The sequence below is a fragment of the Gossypium hirsutum genome, chromosome D01 (genome assembly GCF_007990345.1).
Source record: "Gossypium hirsutum isolate 1008001.06 chromosome D01, Gossypium_hirsutum_v2.1, whole genome shotgun sequence".
Classification (NCBI taxonomy): domain Eukaryota; kingdom Viridiplantae; phylum Streptophyta; class Magnoliopsida; order Malvales; family Malvaceae; genus Gossypium; species Gossypium hirsutum.
In genome coordinates, this window is record NC_053437.1 from 34,443,825 (window position 1) to 34,471,193 (window position 27,369).

Consider the following 27,369-nt stretch of genomic DNA (forward strand, 5'->3'; position numbering starts at 1 on the left):
GGGAAAAATATCAAAAAAAGCCGTTTTTTTTTCAAAATTTACCGAAATGGGCCGATTTTTTTATTATTTATCGAAATGGGCCATTTTTCGGGAAATCGCGTCCACGTTAACGCGATGTTAGGGTACGTGTCAGGACATCGCGTCCACGTCAGCGCGACCTGCTGACGTGGACACAAATCGCGCCTACGAGGACGCGATTTGCTAACGTGGCATGAACAGTTTATGTTTTTAGCTTGGAAAACTTTGAAAGGCCATAACTTTTGGCTCGGTTGTCCGATTGAGATGAATTTTTTTTATTTCGAATAACTTTTCGAGATCTACGCGCTGACAAACTACTTAGAGATGAATAGAGACTAATTTGTTAGTTACGAGTATAGGGACTAAAGTGTAATTATTTTAAAATTAGCATGAAATTTTTGTATTTAAGAATATTTGAATGTTATGGAAGGATGAAATTGAATTTGAATTGAAAAACGAAGCTTAGATTTGAAAATATGACTATTTAGGTTTTAGGGACTAAATTGAATAAAATGGAAAATTTTAGGGAACTTCTCAAAAGTGGAATGAGCTAACTTATACCTATAACAGGATGATATAAGACAATTCTGTAAAAAAAGATCCGGTGTTTACTTCAAATAAATAAGGAAAATAATGATTTGAATATTTCAAAATTTAATTTTAAACCGAAAAAATCGAAATTTAGGGGCAAAAAAAGATTTTTTTCGACGAAAATTACGGCCACGTCAGCAAAAAGTTATGATTTCGAAATAAAAAAAATTTCGTCTCAATCGGACAACCGAGCCAAAAGTTATGGCCTTTCAAAGTTTTCCAAGCTAGAAACATAAACTGTTCATGCCACGTCAGCAAATCGCGTCCTCGTAGGCGCGATTTGTGTCCACGTCAGCAGGTCGCGTTGACGTAGACGCGATGTCCTGACACGTACCCTGACATCACGCTGACGTGGACACGATTTCCCTGAAAATGGCCCATTCCGGTAAATAATAAAAAAATTGGCCCATTTCGGTAAATTTTGAAAAAAACGGCTTTTTTTGATATTTTGCCCGGACTAAAGTATGGATTAAGGCAAATTTAAAATTTAATCTTTCTATTTTAATTCCTTAAAAAAATCTTTCTACTCCAGTATAAAATAAAATAATGTGTATTTTTATGAGCAGTATTAGTATTGTTCTCTGTTTAACGATAATCTGGACTGAAACTAGAATTGAACCGCCTGAAATAAAAGCAGGATTCGGGATTTAAACCGCCCCAAGCCAAAGGTTCACTAAACTGAGCTAAGATTTTTAAAAGTAACTTTTCTTTCATCTGCTTCCTGAACTAAGTTGAAAAATTGGTATTCTAGAGAGGAAAAAGAATGGAATTTGCAGAGTTGAGAGAAGCCATAGAGCAAATAGAGGTGGTGGATTCTCATGCTCACAATATTGTTCCTTTGGATTCTTCTTTTCCTTTCAGCAATTCACGTTCTGAAGCAACTGGCCACGCCTTATCCTTTGCTCCTCACTCCCTCTCTTTCAAGGCAAATACACCCTCTTCTTTTTTTTAATTTTAATTATTAGAAATCATCCCATTTTATCTGTTTTTTTTTTGTTGATTAGTGCTATTAAACAGATGGAGTTTTTTTTTCGGGAAAAAAAAGAAGCTTTTGGGACTTGGGTTGTTTTCATTGAGCTGTATAAGTATTTGTGTTTTGTTTGACTTCGATTTGGGCTAGTTTCAAACGACATTCAAATTCTTTAATGCCTTGTTTCTTATATTTGTATAATAGATGGAGCCATTGACAGCCAGTTATGAATCTTTTACTTTCTAAGCTTGTTATTAGAGATCATGGTTGGTTTTGGTTCTAAGTTTAAAAATAATACTAGAAGAGTTTACTTTGCTTGACATTTTCTGGGAATATGTTGAAAAGCTGCCGTTTGGAAATGAATAACAGCTAAAACAAATACTGGATTTTGTGTTATTTGCTTTTACTTGTAGAATAGAAGAAGACACTTTTTTCTACAAAAGTAAAAGAAAATGCAGTTTTTAAATAACAAAGAGCGGATTACCTTTAACTAGACTAATTATGTTATAATTGATGTTAAATTTTAACAATTTCTAAACAAGTAGTAAATGTCAATCTTCAGCCTGATAGCTTTAAAAGTCGGGCTCTATCCTTATATTCTGACTGCGTAAATTTTGGTTTTTGGCAGAGGAGTTTAAGGGATATTGCAGAACTCTATGGCACTGAGTCATCATTGGATGCCGTGGAATAGTATCTCGCAGATCATCTGGCTTGCAAGCCATTAGTTCAAAGTGCTTTAAAGCTGCAGGAATCTCGGCTATTCTCATTGATGATGGACTGAAACTTGACAAGAAGCATGACATACGGTGGCATAAAAATTTTGTTCCATTTGTTGGTAGGATACTCAGAATTGAACTCCTGGCTGAGGAGATTCTTGATGGAGTAGGAAACCTTCTGAATCTTCCTTTTCAACTTGATATTATATTCTGATTTAAAATCTATCAGCATACTATTTCATGGAGCTAATTCATGGTTTACATTTTATTTCTTTGCAGATTCATTAGCACACACAAACGCAATTTTAGTGAATATGTTTTTACATCTTTTTACATTTTAGAAGCATGGGATTATCTATTTATATTTAGATGAGGAGGCATAGAAGATAGCCTTATTGAGAAGTTAGCAGTTATGTTCTGGAGTCCATTTGCTGAGGGGATGAATATGCGTATCAATTTTATAATTGAGTATTATATATTGGCAACTAGTTTGCTGAGAGGGAGGGAGGGTGATAAATAATGATATAAAACTATTAGAACTTAAAGGGAGTATGGTTGCGTGAAGGAATGAGTGGAAGATGAGGACTGTGTTCCTGATGTGACTGGTTCTATGTCTTGGTCCTTGTAGGCAACCTCAAATATATTTAGATTAAGGCTTGCTGGCTTGGTTTGGTTTGGTATAGGGAACCTATATGCAGAGTGAATATGAAGTGGATATGTCTGTCTTTTCTTGAAAACATTAAATGGAAGACTTAGACCTGAGAGAAATATACCAGGGGTATCAAATTTGAGAAGTTTCTTTATAAGTTCTTATTGATATTCACCCATGTTTCCATATGCTGCTGGCATACGTGTGGTTGTCTGTTTTGATTTAGTGAAACTAACGTTTTCACTTTGTCCACCATAAGTTGTCCTGGTTCTATTTGCTAGGTATGTTTATACATCTTTCATATTGGTCTGTACTTATACTGGATGCAATCTCTAAGACTTATTTTTGAAACTTATCCTCTTCTATGAATTGTGCTGACCCACAATAAATTCTCCAATGACTTATGCCTGTGGACTTTTGAGGGTCTAGTCATAATTTGCAAGGTTGAGGTCCTGGTCTAAGCTGCATCTTTGAATCCAATTACGCCTCAAGATTTCTTGGTAATATCGGGTTTTCAATAGTTTGGTTTTTTTATCATTGGTATTATGTATGTTTACAGGAGATGCCAGATGGATCTAATTGGACATTGGGTGCATTCACCGAAACATTTTTGAAAAGCTTGAGCTCATATCCTTCAGAGATGGTATAGACATTAATATGGTCATATTTTATTTGTCACAGATATGTAGTTTGAAGAAGTGTCATGCACCTTTAAGCTTTTACCACAAATTATCACCGAATGACCTTGTCATGCATTATTGAAAGACACCTATTTCCAGTGTATTTGTTTTCACGCTATGAATTTTATCTGCTTCCTATGATTGAATTTTAAAGATAGTGCATGTAACTTTGGTTGATTACCAATGCATGGTTATTGAAGTTGGGAATTGATAACGATGAACAGATAAAGATGAGCTTACTGTTTTAAGTGGTTTCTTTAACTCAATGTTACAGTTGCAAATGAGATTGTTGGCTTGAAAAGCATAGCTGCATACCGCAGTGGTTTAGAAATCAATCCATATGTCACCAAAGAGGATGCTGAGATTGGTCTTTCTGAAGTTTTACAAAGTGAGTAGCATTCTGATTGGATGTTCTATATTCAGCACAGGATATAAGTAACAATTTCCTATTTCAGGTGGGAAGCCTGTATGCATTACAAATAAAAGCTTTATTGACTATATTTTCACACGTAGTTTGGAGGTTGCTTTGCAGTTTGATTTGCCCATGCAAATACACACAGGGTAAGACAGACTTAGCATTTAGATTGTAATATGTTCACGAATAAACTCTAAATGGCTCGGAAGATGAGGAAATAAACTTGGAGTCTGGTTGCAATATGAAAAGTGGTATGGGAAAAATGGTTAGTTGAAATTGAAGTTGGTATTAATTAGTGTTGGTATCTATGAGAAGAAGTGGCCTGGCTTGTCTGGTCCCCTTCTAGAAGCACCAGATACAGACAGCTCCTAGTCCTTATCCGTGAGCTATCATCAATAGCAGTAAAGCAACCTGTATGCTCTTTCAGTATTTGTTTTCGCCCTCATTTCTCATTTCTTTCTTTTCTTTCCAATTAGTTTTGGAGACAAAGATTTGGATTTACGATTATCCAATCCACTTCATCTCCGGACACTTTTTGATACGAGTCACAAAAGCCCAAATTCTTGAAGGCGAGGCCCAATAAGCAAATTCCCAGCCCAATCAAGAAATCCATCCATACTTAGTTGAAAATCAGGCTAAATTGTCAAAGTGGCCCAAGTTGTAAAGTTTTATTTTTATTTTTATTTATTTATTTATTTATTTACTTAGTTTAAATTTTTATGTCAATATTCAGTCCAAGAGTCTCAGATAAAATGACCTTTGACCGAATTTTCATATTAAAATAATTAGGAGTTTTTTTTATTTTAGTTTTCTAATTAGATTAGGACTAGTTATAAGGCCTATTTAAAGGCATGGCTGTCCATCTTGTTAAACACTTATCATTATTATTAAAATTTCAGATTTGTTGAGAGCAGAATTTTCTTTGAGTTTTCTCCAAGATTTCTCTCTTGAGTTTTCTTTAGAAGTTGTTTTAACAATCTTTTGATTGTGGGAGCCATCTTCAACCTTCTTCTTGCCATTGGTATTCTTTGAAGGGGAGATTAGAGCCGTTTGAAGGGAGTTGTGAGATCTTTCGAGATTTCAAGGCTTCTTAGGACTTATCTTTTAATTTCTTACTGTCAATTCTTTCTTTATTTCTACTTGTGCTGAATCATTATCTAATCTATTTTCTGTTCTTATTGTGTTTTCAGCCTTTTTTTATCTTAAGGAATCAGCCCAAAAATCCCCAATTTCTAGGGTTTTTTCATACTCTTTTTGGGTGAAATTAGATTGTCGAAATTTGGGGAAAACTATCTTGGTGTTCAATTGGGCAGAATCACAATCTCCTTGAGGGTTTCAAGAACCCTAACACTTATTTCTATTCTCAATTTGATTCTTTGCTGATTTGGGGATTTTATTTCAGATCTGAAAATTCAAAAATCTAATCTTTTAATTTTCTGTTTCGTTTCAGATCTAATTGTTTAGGGTTTTCGTAGGAGTTTCTCGTGACTTGGCAACTCGATCTTGGTCCGCGCGCAACCCCGTATCATTTGGTATCAGATTTTGGGCGTTTTGGGTGTTCTTGGTTGATTTCTAAACTGATCTCTATTTTTTAAAGCATAAACAGCAGTTTTACCCAGAAAAATTGTTCAAAAAAATTCATTTGAGTGGGTAAACGTTGTCTGATTGATCTGAAATTTTACATACATGTGTTTGGCACTGTGATTGAATATAAAAAAATTATTCCCGCAAAAAAATCAGTCAAAAAGTCAAAAAATCGAAAAAAAGACGAAATCCAATAAAAATTTAAAAAAATTCAGCGGGTTGAGTTTGGTGCCCAAACTTTCCAGATCAAAAATTAAATATTTAAGGACATTCGAGATTTAATTTTGTGATTTTTGAGATCAGGAACACCTCGAACGAAGTTGTCAAGTTACTCCACAGTTTTTCGGGTTTTCTGTTTTCAGTAATTTTTATTGATTCTTAGCTGTAGGTTTTCATTTGTTTGCTTTTTATTATCCTTTTAAAATATCTAACACCTTCTTGTTTCTTGTGTTAGTAGGATTTAAACGTGTGCATAATCCTTCCTCGGTGCAACACGAATCACTTGGTGTCTCGTCAGTTTTTGGCATCCTAGTGCAAATTAGGATTCTTTGGTAGTTTGGTTCACACTCTCTAATTGGTTGATATAAACTCTGATAAAGAACTCACAAGATTGAATTCGACCTCATTGAGAATTTGATTTTTCTTTTTGAGTGATTAATGGTGAGGTTTGCTAACTTTTATTTTGAGTGTTGAGTGTTTATTTTTTACAGGTTTTGAAGATGTCTAAAGGTGATAATAATGATGCACTTATGAAAGTCCAACAACAGTTAGACAGACATACTGCTGCAATCACACAAATAAATTCTACACTTCAAGCATTGAATACTACTTTGAATGAGGTACGAGTGAATCAAAACATCAATATCGAGATCCAATTAAGGAAGATAGGGATAACCAGCCCAATAGGTGCAACCCTCAACGTGTCCCTAGAATGGATGATGATTGTCATGATCATGGACAATCATCTTTGGCAAAACCAAAGAGCGAGCAACAACGAGAACATCTCTTTCATACTCGCTGCCACGTACAAGGTAAGCTTTGTAGAGTTATTATTGATGGTGAAAGTTGCTCGAACATAGCCAGCACGACGATGGTGGAAAAGCTTTGCTTAACCACTACCAAGCATCCACAACCTTATCAACTACAAGGGCTTAGCAACGAAGGCCAATTTAGGGTCACTCAACAAGTGCGCATCGCCTTTTCTATCGGTAAGTATCAAGACGAAGTTTTGTGCGACGTAATGCCTATTCAAGCCTGCCATTTGTTGCTAGGAGAACCGTGGCAACTAGATCGAAAAGTCACTCACGATGGTCGTACCAATAGGTATTCTTTCAAGCATCAAGGAAAGAAACTCACCTTAGTGCCGCTCACTCTAGAACAAGTCCATGAGGACCAAATCAAACTGAAAAATTCTGTTAAAACAAGTGAGGAAAAAGAAAAAGAGAATGAAAAAGAGCAAAAAGAGATTGAGAGTGAAAAAGAAATTGAAGAAAGAAGAGAAAATGAATTAGAAAAAGAAACAAAAGAAAAAGACGTGGAAAGGGTAGTGAGGAATGTTTCCACTAACCAAGATATGAATTTTTCTTGTGTTGCTACTTTTCAGGTTCCCGAAAGATCGAAAGATAACTTTCAACTTCAATACCTCTCAAATGAAAGACGCTTTCATATGATCAACTTAAGCAAAGATGAAATCACACTACATGATCCCGAAGGTAAGCGAGGTAAGGAAATTTTAGAAACCGAGTCCAGTGCAGATTTGAAAATTATTGATAAAACTTTTGGTGACTTAGTTCTTAAAAGATCCCCACATTTTGATCCGATTAATTGTTACTCTTCGATTGTGGTTGATAAAGTCATTACGAAAAGAAGCGTGATTTGTTATTCTCTTGATTTACCTTGTGTAAAATCCTCGAATTTGTCCAAATCTGTTTTGGAGAATAAGGTAACGAAATTTTCCAAATTTGTTTTCAATTTATATTCGTGCCTTAAACAGTTTATGTGGTTGTACATGAAGTTTGAGTTCCATTTGACAAAGGTTAACTCAACAACGGAGATTCGACTACACTATGCCCCCGATGAGCGAAGGTTTGTTTTAAATGAAAAAGGTAAAATCGACCCTTATTCTTCTGCTTATCGAGGTAAGATGCTTGAAACCTTTGAAACACTTTTGTACTCCTCGGATAGTGATAAAGATCGTGTTGATGAACACTTAGATCGAAACGTGCTTGACTGTCCTATTTTATTTATTGATGATCTATCTGTTTTGATGGTTGATAAAAAGATTCTTATTTTTGATAATGCATGTGTGAGTGAATCTATAGACCGTCGATTAATGCATGGTATGATTATGCAACTCTGTGAACCATGTGAATTTTTTCAAATACCTACTTGTGACGATTATGTTTACCATTTGATTTATTACTCGCAATTTATTCATGATTTGTGGGAACAATGTGAGACGACTGAATGCCTTAAAACATGTCCATCTTTGTTTCAAATATTTGACGAGGCAGTGGTGAGTAAATTAGATTGTTTGCATGGTAATCTGAATCTGTCCATTCACATGCGTTATACCTGTTCTATTATGCTTATGATTGGACTACAAGCTTATTTCCGTTGCTATTTACTATCTCATGGCTATTCTTCTCAGTGGACTCAATTGCCATTAGTCCCGTTCGATAGAGGAAAGTCGAGTTCATTTGATTTTTTAGATTCGAGGACGAATCTTTTTGAGGAAGGGGGGAATGATACGAGTCACAAAAGCCCAAATTCTTGAAGGCGAGGCCCAATAAGCAAATTCCCAGCCCAATCCAGAAATCCATCCATACTCAGTTGAAAATCAGGCCAAATTGTCAAAGTGGCCCAAGTTGTAAAGTTTTATTTTTATTTATTTATTTATTTATTTACTTAGTTTAAATTTTTATGTCAATATTCAGTCCAAGAGTCCCAGATAAAATGACCTTTGACCGAATTTCCATATTAAAATAATTAGGAGTTTTTTTTTATTTTAGTTTTCTAATTAGATTAGGACTAGTTATAAGGCCTATTTAAAGGCATGGCTGTCCACCTTGTTAAACACTTATCATTATTATTAAAATTTCAGATTTGTTGAGAGCAGAATTTTCTTTGAGTTTTCTCCAAGATTTCTCTCTTGAGTTTTCTTTAGAAGTTGTTTTAACAATCTTGTGATTGTGGGAGCCATCTTCAACCTTCTTCTTGCCATTGATATTCTTTGGAGGGGAGATTAGAGCCGTTTGAAGGGAGTTGTGAGATCTTTCGAGATTTCAAGGCTTCTTAGGACTTATCTTTTAATTTCTTACTGTCAATTCTTTCTTTATTTCTACTTGTGCTGAATCATTATCTAATCTATTTTCTGTTCTTATTGTGTTTTCAGCCTTTTTCTATCTTAAGGAATCAGTCCAAAAATCCCCAATTTCTAGGGTTTTTCCATACTCTTTTTGGGTGAAATTAGATTGTCGAAATTTGGGGAAAACTATCTTGGTGTTCAATTGGGCAGAATCACAATCTCCTTGAGGGTTTCAAGAACCCTAACACTTATTTCTATTCTCAATTTGATTCTTTGCTGATTTGGGGATTTTATTTCAGATCTGAAAATTTAAAAATCTAATCTTTTAATTTTCTGTTTCGTTTCAGATCTAATTGTTTAGGGTTTTCGTAGGAGTTTCTCATGACTTGGCAACTCGATCTTGGTCCGCGCGCAACCCCGTATCACTTTTAGAATATAAAAGATTTTCTTGCTGTCGCATAGTTCTTTTACATGCATCGTCCCCATTCTCGCAGGAAGCTTCATATCTGGCCTCTGTTTATGCCCATGTGAAAATTCTACTGCCAGTGGATCACTTCATTTGTTGAACTTGGTATTCAGTTTGCCATGTTATGTTGCTATCCATGTAGTTGTTTGTTCTTTCAGGTTTACCTTGACTTTGGGTTGGCGATTCCCAAGCTCAGTGTACATGGGATTATATCCTCGGTCAAAGAACTTTTGGAGCTGGCCCCCTCAAAGAAGGTGAAAATACTCGAAGGAAATATTGAGAACCTTGTACTTTTTTTTCTAAAGAGTTTTGTCCCAGTTCTTCAGCACAGTGAGAAAATATGAGTGTTTGTCCACAATATCCAACCAACCTCTCTTACAAGGGCAGTTGTGATATGATTACTGTTTTAACTACCGCATCTATTTTTCTCCCTGGTTAATATACTTAGCTTTTCCCTTACTGTAGTTAATTTTGTAACCTCATCAATTGCATATGCTTCTCGTTGTTCGTAGAATATGTTTCACTTGATAGTGTATAGAAGGACAAATTATGACTTCCTTTGTCACTTTGTCATATGCGATTTTGTTTCCTTTCCTTCTTTCTTCCCACCAAATTTGCCCTGAGTTGTTCCCTGGAATAAGTTTCTGTTGCATTTCACACAGGGGAAGCTGTCAATATTTGATATAAAAGGTCTAATTTTTCCCTTTATATGTATGCTATGTTTATTTTACAGTAATTGATCTCAAACACAAAATTGTAGGTGATGTTCAGCACTGATGCGTATGCAACTCCTGAAACATACTACATAGGTCCGTTTAAGTTATCATCCACAGACATATCATCAAATAGCTCAATAATGATTGTTCTTCTCAATTTGCATCTGGTTTTTAATGCATTCTATTGTGAAAATTCTCATGTCGCAGTCTAATCACTCATAATGCCTTGAATATAATTTTTCTTGATGGCTCTCGCTTTCACTTTTGTGTGTGCTTTGCGAGAGATCCAGATTCTTGACCTAGATAGTCAAACAAATTCTTGGTATTGCAAGAAATGATCAATTTTCAAGTTGAAAATTTTTGGTATTTATTGAAGATTCTGACTACGCAACACAGAATTACTCGTCAAAAATAGCCCTTTAATATGATGATTGATGAAACCAGAAACTACTCAATTAGATGCTACTTTCCCTCCGAATGTTTATTAATGTAAAACACGTAGACATTTTGCTATGTGGATCTGTGTTTATGTTGGTTGTTTATGAACTATGCACAACTGTAAAGCTTATTTCTTTTTTGATCGAGTATGTGCCTGGCCACGTGCATGAGTTTGGCTTGAACCTTTCATTCACCATGTTGTGAGAAAAGAGACAAATTTGTTAAAGCATTGGAAAAGTATAAAGCCTTGACATATAATTCTATTTATCTGATAAAACTTGTGAAGCATAAAAAGGAAGTATTCATTAGAAAGCAATTGTTTCTTCAAGTTTTAGATCCCATAGCTTGCTTGAAGTACATTCTTTATAACAATAGTGCGAAATGTTTGACCTATTCCTCTTTCAGGTGCCAAAAGAGCTCGTGAGGTTGTCTTTTCTGTCTTACGTGATGCATGCATTGAGCATGATCTCTCCATTTCTGAAGCTATTGAAGCATCCAATGATATCTTCGCTCAGAATGCAATTCAGTTATACAAGATCAATATTGGCAGGGAACTTTTTTATTCAAAGGCTAGTGAATCTCCTAGCTATATGATAGGGACAAATGTTCTAGAGCATGGTGTTTCCCTTGTTCGTATAGTGTGGGTTGACACTTTTGGACAACATAGATGCCGTGTAAGGTTCCCTTGTCTTACTATAGATATAAATCAGTTATTCTTTGACTTTCCTTTGTCAGTATCTTAGAAATGAGGAAAACGAAAAAAATTACTGGATGTAATTTCCAGTTTGTGATGAAATTAGAGATGAATACTCTAATGTATTGAGGAAAAACTCTTTCAAAGTATATATTTCTTAGCAATATGTACAACTATATATACATGTAGGATTTAAAAATTAAGGAAATAATATCTCTTAATTAGAATATTTAAAAATATCAGTTGTAATCTCTAAAGATACTATTTAATAATATCAAATAATCAAATGTTCTCAACACCCCCCTCAAGTTAGTGCATAGATGTCTCGATGCCTAACTTGCAAAGCAGATTATGATAAGTCTTACAGTTGAGACCGTTAGTAAAAATTTCATCCAGCTATTTTTCGGATGCTAGGTAAGATAGACTTAAGTCACCACTGGCTACTTTTTCCTTGATAAAATGACGATCTATTTCGATGTGTTTGGTTCTATCGTGATGTATTGGATTTTGAGCTATGTTGATGGCCGCCTTGTTGTCACAGTACAAGGTTGATCCATTTTCGTTCAACAACTTCAGCTTTACCAATACTTTTTGTAGCCATAAAAGCTCACAAACTCCTTGAGCCAAGGCCCTATACTCGACCTCTGCACTTGATCGAGACACAACACTTTGTTTCTTACTCCTCCAAGTGACTTAGTTTCCTCCCACAAGAATATAATAACCCGTTGTAGACCTTCTGTCATCAAGAGAGCCCACCCAATTTGCATCTATAAATACTTTTATCTTGAGATGACTATTTTTTGAGAAGAGAATACCTTTGCTCGGTGCAGACTTCAAATAGCACAAATTTCGCAATATTGCCTGCATATGAGCTTCGTGAGGATCATGCATAAACTAGCTTACCAAACTAACAACATAGAATATATCAGGTTGAGTATGAGCGAGATAAATTAAACGTCCATCGAGTCTTTGATATCTCCCTTTATCCACCATTTCGACGATCTTTGCTTGTAACTTGTGATTACTCTCAATAGGTGATTCTGCTGGTTTGCAACCTAACATGTCAGTCTTTGTTAGAAGATCTAAACATACTTTCTTTTGGAAATAAAAATTCCCTTTTTTTGATCTGGCCACTTCTATCTCGAGGAAATATTATAACTTTCCCAAATATTTGATTTTGAATTCCTAAGCCAATTGTTTCTTAAACTGGGTCATTTCTTCCTTGTCATCTCCTGTCATAATTATGTCATCAACATAAACTATAAGGAGAGTAATCTTACCTTTGTGATGTTTTATAAAAGATGTATGATTAGCATTACTTTGTAGATAGCCAAACAACACCATGGCTTTACTAAATCTATCAAACCAGACTCTGGAGATTGCTTTAGTCCATATAGGGCTTTTTTCAGTTTACATACCTTCCCTTGAGTATCTTTATCCTCGAATCCTGGAGGAACTTTCACGTACATTTTCTTCCAGGTCTTATTCTTTACATCAAACTGCTGTAAGTCCCAGTTGAGATTTGCTGCATATGATAAAAGGATCATAATCGTGTTCAATTCAACAATTGGAGCAAATGTTTCTTGATAATTCACTCCATATGTCTGAGTGAATCCTTGAGCTACTAATCTGGCTTTGAGTCTTTTAATTGAACCATTAGTCTTATACTTGATAGTGAACACCCATTTGCAACCAACCAATTTTTGCCCCTCAGGAGGATTAACCAGTTCCCACGTCTCATTTTTTACTAAAGCCCTCATTTATTCAATTATAGCCTTCTTCTATCTTGGATTAGTGATAGCCTCTCTCCAATCTTATGGAACAGACATAGAGAACAAAGACAAAACAAAAGCTCTATAGGATGGGGATAAGGAATCATAAGAGACAAAGTCAAAGATAGGATGTAAAGTTCAAGTTCTAACACATTTTCATTGGGCTATTGGTAATTCCAAATTAGTAGCAGCTTGAGGTAAAGAAGACTCACCTGACAGTGAAGAGTCAAGGTATAAAGTAGATTGTATGATGGCATTTTCTTTCTTGCCTTTTCTAGTGTATGTCCGTAAATCAGGCCTATCCAACAACCGTCCATTAGTCTTCTATTGAACCAAAGTCTCTGTTGAAACTAAATTCTCCCTCGAAAGAGTAACAGAACAATGTGTCATCTCTTCATTTTCAACAACCTCCCCCTGAAAAGATGGTTGTGATAAAGAAAAGTAGGGTTCATCCTCACGAAATGTTACATCCATACTTACATAATACTTTCTAAATGGCGGATGATAATATTTGTAACCCTTCTGTGTGGGAGAGTATCCAATGAAAACACATTTGACTGCGCGAGGATCCAGTTTGCTCCCATGTCGAAGATGAACGAAGCAAACACAACCAAAGACCTTTGGTGAGACTGGGTAATTCGTCTTGCCTTGTAAGGTTTCTATGGGTATTTTAAAATCAAGGACCCGAAGAGGCATCCGATTAATGAGATAAACCGCAACCAAAATCGCATCCCCCTAATAAAACTTTGGGAGATTCATAGCGAACGTAAGTGATCTAGCAACCTCCAAAGATGCCGATTTTTTTTCGATAACACCATTTTGAGCACTTGTACCTGGACAACTGACCTGATGCAAAATCCCATATAATTCTAAATAATCATTAAATTTATTCTCGGTTCCATTATCAATTCGCAAAAGTTTAACCTTAGCATCAAACTGAGTAGCGATCAATTTATGAAAAGAACGAAAACACGAGAAAACATCATTTTTGGATTTTAATAAAAATACTCATGTCATCCGAGTGCAACAGTCAATAGAAGTAACAAGCCAACGATAACCAGATAAAGAAGTAAGGCAAGTAGGGCCCCAAACATTCGAATGAATAATCTCAAAAGGAACAGTACTTCTATTATTACGCAAAGGATAACTGTTTCTTGTATGCTTAGCAAGCTCGCAGGCATCACAAACTAAAGAGTCTAACTGAATTCTTGAAAACAAATTAGGAAACATCTTGGCAAAAACAGTAAATGATGAATGTCCTAACCGCCTATGCCACTGAATTATCTCCCAGTTGACGTCTTTATTGTCTTCAAATAATGCTTGAGACATATTGGACGATCGATCTAGAAGATAAGCCATCACACAATCCACCACTGCCAATCGCCTTCTTGTCTGGAGGTGCTGAAAGACACAGTGATCGGGGAAAAAGTTTAAGTTTACAATATAAGGCTTTAGTGGTAGTACTAATAGATAAAAGGTTAATCGGGAATTTAAAGACAAGAAGGACAGAGGATAAAGTGATATTGGGAGTACAAACAACAAAACTTGCTCCAGAGATGGAGGTAAGGGAGCCATCAGCTAATCGCACACTATCTTTAGATGGACCAGTAGTATAGTTAAATAAACTTTTATTTGACCCTATCATATGTTTATTCGTACCGAAAATAATAATCCAAGAGTCAGAAGTAGATGGGGTAGTTAAAACAGTACTTGAGTTCGCATGATTAGACTTGGCAATCAAGGTAGAATCCAATTGAGACAAGAAGCATCGAAGACATTAAATCTCGTCTAAGGTAAAACTTATTCTCTGTTGGTATAGAGTTTGACAAATTTGCCAGAGGCCGAGAATTACCCCCTCGTTTTCCATTACGACCATGAATGCAACTTCTAGCATGAATCTTTAGTGTGTCGAGGCTTACCACAGCAGTCACACGTCAAGTGATCCTTGGTAGACTTATCACCTGATAGGCCATCTTGATTAGCAAAGAGGTCAGCTTTCCCTAAAGGTGGATTATAGAGCGTAACACCACGGCGACTCTCCTCCTATTGTACATAGGAGTATGCCATATGAAGAAAAGGGAACGGAGTCTTGTTAAGAACTTTAAAGAAATTTGATCATACTTAGTATTCAACCCAGCCGAGAAATAAAAAACACGCCTTTTCCACCATCTTCTGAAAATTTTCGGTATCCTTGGCACAACTCACTTGGAAATCTTGATAATCAAGTTGCTGCAACAACCCACTTAATTCAGTAAAATATTTAGAAATCGTTAGCTCCCCCTGTTTTGTAACATGGACCTTATTATGAATTTAAAAAATTTGTGCATCATTCCCAACATGAGAGCAGGTGAGAGCAGCAGCATTCCAAATCTTTTCCGCAATATCAAGCAACAAATAGGTTTTGGAAATATGGGGTTGCATAAAGTTGATAAGTCATGCCATAACAAGAGAGTTCGTTGAATCCCACTGGCTAAAGGTTGAATCAGTGAGTTCAGGTTTCGACAATTTACCGGTGAAGTACTCTTGCAAGGTAATTATGTCCATCAAGCTTCACAAGACTAATTTGCAACAAGGGATTATGATATAGGGCTGCGTGCGGACCAAGATCGAGATGCCAAGTCACGAGGAAACTCCTACGAGGCTCTAGACGAACAGATCTGAAATCAAAACAAAGGAAAGATTAAAACGAATCAGAACCGAAATTGAAATCCCCAAAAACAATTAGAAAACAGCCAAGAACCAAAGAACGAATGAATAGATGCTTTTGGAGTTCAAGAAGACAAAATCGAACTCCAAGATTGTTTTTCCCACAAGCCGAATCTAATTTCCAGCGATCAATTGATTCCCAAATTGAAAGAGATCCAATTGGACAAACCCTAGGAATTGGGGATTTTTGGGTTCGAATGTGTGCTGCTAATAGGAGAACAGCTTAAACGATGAGATCTTGAGTTTAATCAAGGCTGGAACCACAAGCAAGAACAGCAAAAAGATTAGATAATGAATCGGCACAAGTAGGAATAAAGAAATAAATCGAAACAGCAAGAAATAAAGAAAAGTCCTAAGAATCCTTGAATTCCCGAAAGAATTCACAAATCCCTTCAAACGGCTCTAATTTCCCCTCCAATGAATATCAATGGCAAGAAGAAGGTTGAAGATGGCTCCCACAATCCAAAGATTGTTAAAACAGCTTCCAAAGAAAGCTCAAGATAGAATTCTTGGAGAAAAACCCCAAAGAAAATTCTACACTCAAACAAATCTGGAATTTTATAAAAAAATAATAATGAGATGTGTTTTTACAAAGGATGGCCGGCCAATGCTTATATAGGCCTCCGAAAAATCCTAATCTAATTAGAAAACTTAAAATTTAAACCTAATTAAGAGAAATAATAGGGAAATTTCTGCTGGCCACTTAAATGGGCTGTTTTGGGCCGAAATTTAACATGTATCTTTCCTAGAGCCTAAAATTTAAATTAACAATTCAAATGTTTACAAATTGGGCCCTTTGACATTTTTTTCCTGATTTTCAACTAAATATGCATAGATTTCTTGATTGGGCTGGAATTTGCTTATTGGGCCTCGCCTTCAAGAATTTGGGCTCGTGATCCATCTCCTTCTGAAATTGGGTCGTTGACGCTCGTAACGGAGATCCAATGCGTTTTGGCTGTAAGATTTGGTTTCTTGGACCAAGATTTCCAAGATTTGAAATCTTGATTTTCTTGATTCTTGAAATCTCTTCGAACAGCAAAATTGGGCCAAGATTCGGTTTCTTGATTTTCTTGAAACAAGAAAGTGAATCTTGATTTTCTTGTTCTCTCGTGTATGCATCTAAGGCCTTGCTAACAAACTCTTGAATGGTCCCATTTAATTTGGACCGCATTTGTCGGGCCTTTGATCTCGTTATTGGGCCTTGTGGCAATTTGAGCCCATCACTTTCTTGAACTTGGGTTGGGCCTTTGTGACTCGTATCAGATTATCGGTTGGAATCACAAGATTCTCGTCTGTAGACAAAATGCTTGGAAAAAATAACTAAACCCCCCAAAAAAACTGCTTGCACAATTAGAACAAAAATACCCAAAAATAAAAAAAACACCAAATATATCATTCCCAAAAAACTTAGCCAAAAACTCACCACCACTTAGAGGAGAATGACTAGAATAGAGAAGAGAGCACAGCGACGGCGTTGGAACACACATGGCGATAGTAGGTGGAGTCCATGCGCGGTGCGTGAAACGGAGCAACAGAAGCTTGCGACAGCTCGTGGGGCCCATGCGTGGGTCTTCTGGTCACTGGAGTCTAGGGTTTTGTCGGCGAGTGGATTCTGACTCCAATGGTAGGGGCGGTGAGAAGAAAAAATAAGGTTAGGGTGGAAAGTACCAAATTTGTGTTTATAGGGTTTGCGGGAAAAAAAATTAATTAGAAAAAAATCTCAAAAATCAGATAAAAAACTAATATCATGATGAAATTAGAGATGTATACTTTAATGTATTGAGGAAAAAAAACTCTCTATGTACAACTATATATACATGTAGGATTTAACAACAAAGGAAATAATATCTCTTAATTAGAATTTTTAAAAATATCAGCTGTAATTTCTAAAAATACTATTTAATAATATTAAAAAATCAAATACCCTCAACAGTTTGTATGAGCAAATCTTTAATTTTCAGAAGTGAATTGATCCCCTCTTCCTTCTATTGATATCTAAAAGGATAAATTATACTTTTTTTTTCTGTTTCTTCCTAATTTATTTAGCATTATTCATGTCAGAAAGGATAAAAATACATTTTAGTTCCATCTCCCTAATTATCTTTTAACATTTCAGGTTGTTCCAAAGAAACGCTTTGATGATGTTGTGAAGAAAAATGGTGTTGGTTTGACTTTTGCATGTATGGCTATGAGTTCATCTATTGACGGTCCAGCTGATGAGACTAATCTGACTGCAACGGGTGAGATCAGGCTGATGCCTGATCTATTGACTATGAGGAAAATTCCATGGTACCATATATTCAAGGAATAAATAAATGGTTTCTACAATGTGAAGGATTTGTATCTGGCTAAATGGTTTCTACAATGTGAAGCATTTGTATCTGACCTTTTAACACCTTCACATATTTTACATGCAATTATATCATTCCAATTTCTTACTGTGCTGTATGATCTTTGATGGTAATCATATTGCCATGACCGTGATCATCATTGGTACAAGCTAATTTTCATTATTTCTTCAAAACAATGTCATAGGAAAAAACAAGAGGAGATGGTTTTGGCTGATATGCACCTTAGACCTGGTGAACCATGGGAATACTGCCCTAGAGAGGCATTAAGAAGGGTTTCAAAAGTTTTAAAAGATGAGTTTAACTTGGTATGTCAGGTTGTTTGTCATACTTGTCATAGGGGGTTGTATTTCATGATGAACTAATAAATGGTATATGCACAGGAAATGAATGCAGGATTTGAAAATGAATTTTATCTCTTGAAAAAGACCATAAGGTGGTTATATATGTGGATTTGTTCCATTTATTTTACCAATCTGAGGTTCTGCACAATTTAAGAAAATTTTACATTAAAATTATGCAGAAAGGAGATGGAGGAGTGCTGGGTGCCAATTGACTCGAAACCTTACTGCTCCTCTTCTGGATTTGATGCTGTCTCCACTTTATTTCAAGAAATTATTGCTGCTTTCAATTCCTTGAATGTTGTTGTTGAACAGGTACAGATTAGAAGTCATATATGCTTGATATCTTCATTTGTTGGAGGCACTTTCGGCGTTATTTGGACTTGGGTTTGAGTGTTAGATACTGTATGTGCCTGACGTGGGTATTTTCAATTTTTTGAAAGTTTTTCATGTATTTGAAGGGTCATTATAGGGTTGTATCCTGATACCCATTTCCGAAAAAAATGTAGCAGAAATGAGTGTTAGACCCCAACACTTAAAGAAAAATGTAAGGGATGGCGCAACGTAACTTTCTATCAAACTGATCATGCGTGTGGCCCAGTCATATCCTTTATGGTCATATTTTACTGACAACTAATTTGTCTTCATTGCGCAATTTATTTGTTTGAGCATCTCCATCAAGACATGAAATAATCCAATATAAGAATATATCGTGATCAACTTTGAGTTTGCCTGGATCAACTTGCCAATATAGGATCCAGTAGTAGTGAAAGCATCGAGTATGAGTGTATGTAATGAAGATCTTTTCCTTATGCATTACTTTCTAAAATGAAATAGAATTTGAAGATGGTTAAGCTTCTTGCTTTTCGTGTAAGTGGCTAGAGACAAAGGTCTAGTACAGTTTTTGATCAGTAATGCATCACCGATGACAAATAATTGCTTGCATATGATATAATGTAATAATTATCCATGAAACTCTGTTCCTTTTTCTTAGTTAATCTACTGATGACAGCATAAGTTTAGTTCCTATTTAACTCGTAGTTGAGACAGAAATCATTTTTTTCTCTCTTTTTACCTTCCTGTGTATGCTGCATTGTGTTTCTTTGGAAGTGCAAGTTTGATTATTAGCTGCTTCTGTTTACTTTAGCTTTAAAATTTTGCAGTTGCATGCAGAAGCTGGAAAAGGTCAGTTTGAAATAGCTCTGGCGCACACTGCTTGTACATATGCTGCTGACAGTTTGATTTTTGCGCGCGAAGCTGTTAGGGCGGTTGTAAATAAGCAGGGACTGTTGGCAACTTCTGTCCCGAAGTAAGTTGCAGTTGTTTCTCTTATTTCAATCAATGCTTGCATCGCTGCCCTCATGGTCTACATCTACAGTTTCCAAAATTTTGGGATAAGCAGATGCAGATAGAAAGACATAGTGATTTAAGAATGATGAATAGTTGTCCGAACATGGCTGATCATTATGATTATTATTTTTTGAATATAGTTTAAATGGTTCGTTCAAATTTGTGTTTGCTGATGAAGGATTCATTCAATTTCTATACGAATAATACTAATTTATTCTAAAATATTCAAACTTCCAAATTAAAACTAAGTGGTTAATATAACAATGTATAGATGGTTATGGGAACACTCTTTTGCTAATCATTTGAGCTAAAGTTTGTCAAATGTCTAAATCGCAACCATGAGGCTTTCTTGCATGTCCAGCTTTTTGGAATTCTAGAATACCTAACACTTTTGACCTATTCCTCTGCCTAGGTATGCTTTGGATGACATAGGTTCGGGATCCCATGTGCATGTCAGTTTATGGCAGAATGGACGAAATGTTTTTACAGCGTCCAATACATCTAGTCAGTACTGTTGGAAACGTGATGGGCCGAAAATTTACTTTTTATTACACACTCAATATATTACAATACGAAGATTACAAATATTTTCTCAATGACTAGATAGTCTAGCTGCTGCTAGATTTTAACTCACTCAAGGTTTGCTAACCTTCTCACTCTCACTCACGTTGCTTCTCTTATTTCTTTTTTCTTCTCATTTTTCTTCATTACAACACAAGTTCAAGCCTCTATTTATAGGCTGATAAAGTGACAACAAATGTGGCTATTAATCCACTTAATTTCCAGCCACAAAACATCTCAATAATGGAGCACTTTGTATGGCTAAAATTTCAGCACTTTGCATGGCACAAAATTGCTCCACGTCTCATGCTTCTAGATTATGCTTGGAGTGGGTTTGATTTCTAACACTCTCCCTCAAACCCAACTTTCATACCGAGCTTCTCTTTGAATTTGTTGAATGTCTCCACTTTCAACGGCTTTGTGAAAATATCTGCCAGTTGATCTTCTGTCCTGCAATGGACCAACTCCACGTTTTTGTTTTTCACTTGCTCTCGGATAAAATGATACTTCGTATCGATGTGCTTGCTTCGGCTGTGCGACACCGGATTCTTGGCAAGTGATATAGCGGATTTGTTGTCAACGTAGATGGTAATTGGACCTTCATTTGAAACACCTATTTCTCCCAAAATATTCTTCAACCACATTGCTTGGCATGTACAAGTTGCTGCGGCCATATACTCTGCTTCACATGTTGAGAGAGCAATTGTTTGTTGCTTCTTTGACGACCATGAAAAAACTGCGGAACTGATGTGGAATGCATATCCGGAAGTGCTTTTCCGATCATCCAAGTCTCCCCCATAATCGCTATCTGAGTAGCCAACTAATTTTGAATCTTGTGAGTGGGTATAGAATAAACCATGGTTCATCGTACCTTTGATATATCTCAAAATTCTTTTTGCGGCAATTAAGTGGTCTTGCTTCGGCTTCTCCATGAATCTGCTCACCAATCCTACTGCATATGTAATATCTGGTCGTGTGATTGTCAAATACCTTAAACTTCCAACGAGACTTTTAAACAACGTCGGATTTATCGACTCCCTTGTCGAATCAACACTTAGCTTCATCCCTGGATCAGCTGGCGTGACTACTGGCTTGCAATCCTTCATTTTGAACTTGTTCAAAATCTGCTCCGCATACTTCTTTTGAGAGACAAAAATTCCATCTTGCATTTGTTTCACCTCGACTCCAAGAAAGTATGACATCTCACCGATATCTGTCATTTCAAATTCTTCAGTCATAGTTTCTTGAAATCATCAGACATACCTGGATTGTTTCCGGTGAAGATTATGTCATCCACATATAGGCATACGATCATGATATCTCCATATCCATTCTTCTTTGTGTACAGGGTGTGCTCGTGCGGGCTTTTGATGAATCCATTTCTTCGGAAGTACTCGTCGATCCTTGTGTTCCATGCTCTTGGGGCTTGCTTCAATCCATACAAAGCTTTCTTCAATCGGTAGACTTTGTCCTCCTTTCCTTGTATGCTATATCCAGGTGGTTGTTCTATGTAGACTTCCTCCTCCAAGTAGCCATTCAGGAATGCAGACTTGACGTCCATCTGATAGATTTTCCATTTGTATTGTGCTGCGACCGCTATGAGAAGCCTAATTGTGTCTATTCTTGCGACTGGAGCAAATATTTCATCATAGTCCACTCCTTGTCTTTGCTTGTAGCCTTTGGCGACTAGTCTTGCCTTGTATTTCTCTACTTTTCCTTCTTTGTTGGTCTTCGTCTTGTACACCCACTTGACACCAATCGGGCTATGTCCTTCTGGCAGACTTGTTAGCTCCCACGTGTCATTCCTTCTTATTGCAGCAATCTCCTCGTCCATGGCCTTCTTCCATTTATTGTCTTCAATTGCTTCTTCGTATGTCACTGGATCACATTCTGTCATTAGACAGAATAGTGAATAATCGAACTGCGCCTCTACAGGTTCCGTAGAATTGTAGATGTCGTTGAGACTCCGTGTTCTTGTGGGTGCTTCATCTGAGCTGCTGCTTCCGCTGCTGCTGGTTGGTGACGAAGGGGCTGTTGTACCAGGACTTTGATCATCGCCTTGTTCTTCTTGGTTGATGACATCATTGTCGTCTTCGTTGAAAAATAATCCTTCCACTTTCTTTTCTTCTTCACTCCATCTCCAATAATCCGCTTCATCGAACTCGACATCTCTTGAGATAATCAATTTCTTAGTAAGAGGATTATAAAGTCTGTAGGCCTTACTTCTTTTGTCATAGCCTATAAAGATACACTTCTCTCCTCTATCGTCAAGCTTTTTCCTCTGTTGCTCAGGAACGTGTGCATATGCAATGCATCCAAAATTTTGAGGTGTCCAACTCTTGGCTTGTGATCGCTCCATGCTTCTTCTGGTGTCTTGTGTCTTACACTTTTTGTTGGACATTGATTCAACAGATAAACTGCGCATTCAACGGCTTCAGCCCAGAAAGTTCTCGGAAGGTGTTTACCTTTTATCATGCTTCTTGCCATATCCAGAATTGTCCGATTCTTCCTTTCTGCAACTCCGTTTTGTTGTGGAGTGCGTCTGGCTGTTAACTGATGAATGATTCCATGATCCTTGCAGAAACTTTCATAAAGCTTTGCAGTATACTCGCCTCCTCTATCGGATCTGAGTATCTTCAAATATCGACCACTCTGTTTTTCCACCATTGCTTTGAACTCCTTGAATTTTTCTAGGGCTTCCGATTTTGCTTTGAGAAAATAAACCCAACATTTTCTGCTATAATCATCAATAAAAGTTAGGTAGTACCTGTTTCCACTGAGTGATTCAATGTCGTACGGACCAGATATGTCGGTGTGTACAATTTCCAATGGTCTTCTAGCTCTTCGAGATTTTCCTACTTCAAATTTCTGCCTATGCTGCTTTCCTTTGACACAGGCTTCACACAGTTGATCTGGATGATTAATACTTGGTAATCCATTCACCATATTTGTCTTCGACAACAGCTTCAAGCCAGAAAATCCGAGATGTCCGTACCTTAAGTGCCACAACCATGATTCATTCTTCAGATCCGTCTTCATGCATTTTACTTCTCCAGACTCGATGTCGAGGGTGAAAAGACGATTTCGCGTCATATCAACTCGAACAACTAATTCTCCACTTTTGTTCCTGATGGCGAGTGAGCGGTCTTTCATATGAACTTTATATCCTTTTTCTAGGAGTTGACCAAGACTGATCAGGTTGCTCTTCAAAGCTGGTACGTAGTAAACGTCTGAGATGTACTTCTTCTCTCCATTCCTTTGTGTTATAACAACCTTGCCCTTTCCTTTGATTTCTGCATGTGAGTTGTCTCCAAAAGTTATTTGTCCATGAACTGTTTCATCTAATTCTGTGAACAGCTCCTTTCTTCCACACATGTGGTTGCTTGCACCGTTGTCGAGATACCACACACTTCTCTTGCGATCTTCATTTTCTCCGTAAGTGAGAAAGACACTTGATTCCACTTTTTTGTTGCCTTCTGCTGCGACTGCTACATGGTTTCTTTCATCCACTTTGTGTGTTGATCTGCACTCGTAACTGAAATGTCCATACTTGTTACAGTTGTAGCATTGTACCTGAGATTTATTTTCTTGAAATCTGCCTCGGCCACGACCTCTAGATCCACGTCCACGGTTGGATGTTTGATAATCTTTATTTTCTTGATATCTCCCATATGATTGATTTCCACGTCCTCGTGATCCTCTTCCTCCTCTGTTTCCACCACGGTAGCCTCCACGGTATCCTCTGCAGTTTCCTCTTCCTTGGTTAAAGTTATTACTTGTTTCTCCGTCGTCGACGGACAACTTGCTATGCAAGGCTTGATCAAGATTTTCACTATCTTCATTTAGCTTCATCTTTTGCTCATGGGCTTGCAGAGAACCCACAAGTTCTTCGAGCGACATCTTTGACAAATCTTTTGATTCTTCGATGGCAACGACTACGTACTCGAATTTGCGTGTGAGTGACCGTAGAATTTTCTCCATCACTCTTACCTCGTCAAGAGTTTCTCCATTTCGTTTCATTTCATTTACCACCGATTTTACACGATTGGCATAGTCATCGATATTCTCGGAGCTCTTCATTTTTAACATTTCAAATTCAGCTCTAAGTGACTGAAGGCGTACCTTTTTAGCTTTTTCTACACCTTGAAATGATTTTTGCAAAATCTCCCATGCATTCTTCGCGTTCTTCACATCTGATATTTTCTCGAAGGTTGATTCATCCATACCTTGAAAGATACTATTCAAAGCCTTTTGATCCTTCTTTCGTGCTTCTCGTAACGCCTTCTTAGCGTCATTTGATAAAGCTGCTTCTGTAGCGGCATCTCCGGGCTCGATGTATCCTTTTTCAACGATCTCCCAACAATCTTGCGAACCGAGCAAAGCCTTCATTCGAATGCTCCAATTTCCATAATTTGTCTTCGTCAATTGTGGAACTTGTAGCTGAATTACGTCGCCCATATCGACTTGTTAGATGAACACCAAAGGTACTCCGAACTGGACACGAACCGGACACGAACCGAACTCCGAACCAAGCTCCAAACCGTAGCTCTGATGCCACTTGTTGGAAACGTGATGGGCCGAAAATTTACTTTTTATTACACACTCAATATATTACAATACGAAGATTACAAATATTTTCTCAATGACTAGATAGTCTAGCTGCTGCTAGATTTTAACTCACTCAAGGTTTGCTAACCTTCTCACTCTCACTCACGTTGCTTCTCTTATTTCTTTTTTCTTCTCATTTTTCTTCATTACAACACAAGTTCAAGCCTCTATTTATAGGCTGATAAAGTGACAACAAATGTGGCTATTAATCCACTTAATTTCCAGCCACAAAACATCTCAATAATGGAGCACTTTGTATGGCTAAAATTTCAGCACTTTGCATGGCACAAAATTGCTCCACGTCTCATGCTTCTAGATTATGCTTGGAGTGGGTTTGATTTCTAACAAGTACGGAATGTCGAAAGTTGGGGAGGAGTTCATGGCTGGGGTTTTGGCCCATCTTCCTTCAATTTTGGCATTCACGGCACCACTTCCAAATAGGTTTATTCTATTCTTCTAAATATTATTATATTTTTGTAATAAATATAAGATCGGACTTAACCTGACTGATATGAAGGATTCTCCCCCCTAACATATATTAGAGGGACTACCTATTCAATTTCTGGCCTCACTTTCATCTACTTAGGTCCTACTTCAACTTTTATTTGTCTTCAGTTATGACCGGATTCAGCCTAATACATGGAGTGGAGCGTATCAGTGCTGGGGAAATGAAAACGGAGAGGCACCTGTTAGAACTGCATGTCCACCGGCAGTTCCAAATGGTTTTGTGAGCAACTTTGAGATCAAACCTTTTGATGGATGTGCAAATCCACACTTGGGATTGGCTGCTATAGTAGCTGCTGGAATTGATGGCCTGCGGAACCACCTTCCTCTGCCTGAACCTATTAGTAAGAACTATCTGCATTTTTTTGAATTACCACTTGGGCTACCAAATGTTTTGCACCTTCAAAATTTGTAGGCATAACTCACAAACACCTATAATATCTCTGAGACTGAACAAAATGCACTCGTCCGCAAAGAATGCTAGAGACTGTTAACAAGATCTTCATATATATGAAAATTTCTCATCCAATGGTCATATATAGGATATTATGAATTCTCAGATGATAAGCAGTTCTCTTAAACACCGTAAGCTGTTAAGCTCTTAGTACTGCAAAGATTGAAGTTAAGATTCTTATTTTCTTTCCAACGCATTGAATAAATCGGCTAAAAAGTTATGGTAATGGTTCCTTTGACTAAATGTTCACTGTATAAATTTTTATACCGAAGTCCCTGACAACAGTGTCTTGTGTTTTATCAATGAAAAAGATGAAAATCCGGCTACGCTCAACCAGAAACTACTGAGACTCCCAACATCGCTTTCTGAATCCATAGAAGCTCTTGAGAACAACAATGTGTTGAGGGAGATGATTGGTGAAAAGCTTTTCACGGCTATAAAAGGAGTTCGAAAGGTAAGTTCCGACCATGGTTTCCAAAATGTTAATATTTTAGATAAAGTTTCAATACATAAACTGATGCCGAGCATGAACATTAATACTTATATACAGGCAGAGATTCAGTACTATTCAAAGAACAAGGATGCATACAAGCAACTTATACACCGTTATTAAGATGCCGATGATATCGGTCTCTGTGCAGTTCCATTAGGCAAACTCTATAATCTCTGTGCTTGGTTATTCTCATTGTGTTTAAAAATGGAAATGGTGTTGAGAAATAACACGGAAAATAATCTAGAGGTTCTCAAACTTTAATCTCATTTGTTTTAAGAGGTAGATCATATACCGTTGGGTATGTTGCATGTTGTGGAGTGCATAAACCTACGGGTTATTGAGACTCCTGTTTTACAAGGGATTAGATCATCTATTTAAATATTCGAGTAATGAATATAATGTCGAAGATCACCTTTTAGAACGATTGTATTAACCAAGTTAAGTTCGAGTGGTATTTATGTAATTTGAGTACGGATAGCGACACTTACACTTTTTCTTTTCTTAGGGTGTTTTATCTATTGGGTGAAAAAATAATTTTGGTTAAAAGTGCTTTTTATTAGAAATGCAATAAAGAATATTTGACTTTTTATTCTAACCTAAAACTTGAGATTTAGATGTTTTTGGTTTTTAAGTTTAGAAGTAAAAATTATCAAATGTTTTTATTTATTTATTTATTTAAAAATATAAAATTTATATTTTATATATTATCATATTAAATTATTTAAATATTATTTATTTTAAATTATTTAAATCTTATTTGTTACTATATTTAACTTTTTCAAATGTTCTATATATTATTAATTTTACAAATAGTTTATATTAATTATTTAAAAAATATTTAAATTTGAATTTCATTATATTGAATTATTTAAGTATCATTAAACTTAATTAATTCTTTTATTTTTATTATGTTCAAAAGGAACATTTCAACTATCGACTGTAATTTAATATAATAGAAATTTCATTTATTAATAGAAACTTCTATTTA

The 27,369-nt window shown here is 36.4% G+C and overlaps 1 pseudogene; it reads left to right on the forward strand.

Moving 5' to 3' along the window:
- Window positions 1-1,203: 1,203 nt before the first annotated feature.
- On the forward strand, window positions 1,204-26,893 carry LOC107922359 (protein fluG-like; annotated as a pseudogene).
- The last annotated feature ends 476 nt before the right edge of the window (window positions 26,894-27,369 follow it).